The following is a 2,866-nucleotide window of genomic DNA, read 5'->3' as shown; positions in this document are numbered from 1 at the left end:
GGTGGTTGAGAAAGGGCCTGTCACATAGAGAAGAAAATCTGTTTACGATGGAGTACCACTCTGATCCATGAAAGAAGGTATGAACCGATCGATAGAGAGCTCACCAAAGTATCAGACTCCTGTCCTCTGAACTTTTTGCAGGCCTGATACACCTTCATCACCTCACTAAATTAGTATTTGTCCAATGCAAGGTTAGCTTGTTGGAATTTCATATTTCATCATTAGTCTTCCCCTGAAGAGTTACAGTGTGATATAAAGTTCTCCTTGATTCACTGGTCCCATGTCAGGGAATGAGGTTGCCTCAGAAACTCAGAAGCATGTCAGCTCACTTGCTCATCTGTAAATTCACTTCAGACCTCATCAGCCAGACTGCAAAGCTTTTAAGACCAGTGTTCTATTACCAGGTGCTTTCCTCATGGCCATTTACCTGCCTTTACTTTTGCTGCCTGTGATTTCATGCAATCTCTACTCTATCATGTACCTTCTCTCTTCACCTAATCACATAGGCAGATTGTGTGTTAGAAGCTGGTCATGGCAAGAACTAGACATCAATTCCCTCCACCAGTGGGGAATGGGGACTTTGCTATTTGATAGATCACAGGTCACAGGTCAAACTATGCAAAGCCTCTTACATGAACTGGTCTTTAGCTACAAAATTGCCCTCTAAGTTCCACCATTCTGGGACATGACTGCTATATACTCAGTCAATGCAAAGAATTTGGTGGAAATGATATTTGACCTATGTCATGTGTTAATTTTAAATTTTACTTTGAAAAAAATTACACCAGGGCCTAGTTAACCTCAGAACACATGACAATAATAAGGTGAGGAAGAATTAGTGATACAGGTTGGCTTCTTTTGGAAAGCAATCTCTATGAGTCTCACTTCCTGGTTCAATCTGCTTCCATCTGCTGCCCTTCCTCTTCCTACAATACTTACATGAAAATTACACCTAGGTGTTAACACAGGGAATGCCTCCACTCCCATCCACCCCCATGGACAATAGGGTATTTTATTGGGTATTTCAGTGGCAATTAGATTTTTTCTGAAGTGGGAGCAGTAATGTTTCTTTTCCCCGTTCTTTCTTCTTAGTGGCCTTGGGTGGAAGAATTTGTCCAAACCATTTAATAGGATCTGTTTAGGGAGCAGGAATTTCCAAAAAAATGTCTCCTTATTTGGTAGATTTACTTTGCAGCTGCTCTGGCTGATACTTGAGCTTGACCATGGCAGCTGACTCAAGGTCAGAAGACCACCCCAACTCACCCTCCACACACACACACACACACACACACACACACACTCACTCCACAAACAGCTAATTACTTTGGAATAAGGACTTTGACATTAAAATTTCTGCCTCTATAAAGAACCACAGCTCAGCCCTAACTGGTTTGGCTCAGTGGATAGAGAGTCAGCCTGTGGACTCAAGGGTCCCAGGTTCAATTCCAGTCAAGGGCATGTACCTTGGTTGTGGCACATCCCCCGTAGGGAGTGTGCAGGAGACAGCTGATTGATATTTCTATCTCATTTATGTTTCTAACTCTCTATCCCTCTCCCTTCCTTTCTGTAAAAAATAAATAAAATATATTTTTTAATTAAAAAAATAAAGAACCACAGCTCATATATTTTACCAGAGCATGAATTTGTAGTCATACAAGACCCAAAAAACTTTATAGCTATTTGTTGTTTTCAAGAATAGAATGTCCACTTGTTACATTCCATTGTTCAAGTCTGAAAATAGAAAAATAAGTTGGTCAGACATTCTGCTAAGGTATGAGGCACTGAAAAGTTCAATGAAATTAGGAGAAAGAGTTTAGTTCCCAGACTTTTTGCTTCTACACCTGACTCTGGGGGTATTTCTTTGAAGCTCAGTTTGCTCACCAGGAAAATAAAGTAACTATCAATGAGAAAATTCATCTATTTACACAATGTTAGTACAAAAATTTTAATAAATTATTTCAGGATGTTTTTATTGGGAGTATTCTGGACTTAGGACTGATACAAATCACTCTGAGTGACAGTAACAACAAAAGATTCTCACTAAAATTGATAGCCCATTGTATTTTCCAAAATATATTTCTTGTCTTGAAGTTCTTATATAAATATCCATTTCCCAAACTGTTTTACCAACATTCATTTAAGTGAATGCTTACACAGCTCTTACTACCCCTTTAGATGCCATCTACACTAATAAAAGACAAACATGCAGATTGACAGTACCTTAGCTAAGCCTTAAGCTACGCCCACCAGCCAATCAGAGTGACTATATGCAAATTAACCCTACCAAGATGGCGGCCGGCAGCCACAGAGCTGGAGCAAGCAGGAGGCTTGGTTGCCCCAATGATGGAGGAATCCAAGCTTCCCAGCTGCTGCTTTGGGTCAAAGCAACAAAGGTTCAATTATAGAAGATAAATAAACCCCAGACATCTGCTTTCAGCCGGCCGTGGCCACGGAGCTAGAGTGAGCAGGAGGCTTTCCCTCTCACCCGCCCTGGCCAGCTCTGAGCTCCTCTCAAGGCTACAAAGTTTCAATTATAGAAGGTAAATAAATCCCAGAATAAAAAAAGAAAAAAAGGAGAGGCTGGGAGCTTCAGTCACCCGCCAGCCTGAAAACGACCCTCAGCCTCTCATCCAGACTGGCCAGGCACCCCAGCGGGGACCCCCACCCTGAAGGGGCTGTGGCCAGCCTGCAAACAGCCATCAGACACGCACCCAGACTGACCAGGCACCCCAGAAGGACTCCCCTCCCTGAAGGGGGTGTGGCCAGCCTGAAAACAGCCCTCAGCCCCTCACATAGGCTGGCCAGGCACCCCAGGGGGCACCCCCCCCCTGATCCAGGACCCCCTTCAGGGCAAACCAGCCAGCTG

This window comes from Myotis davidii, unplaced genomic scaffold (assembly GCF_000327345.1).
Source record: "Myotis davidii unplaced genomic scaffold, ASM32734v1 scaffold4346, whole genome shotgun sequence".
NCBI classification, from domain to species: domain Eukaryota; kingdom Metazoa; phylum Chordata; class Mammalia; order Chiroptera; family Vespertilionidae; genus Myotis; species Myotis davidii.
Note: the sequence above shows the minus strand (reverse complement) of the source record.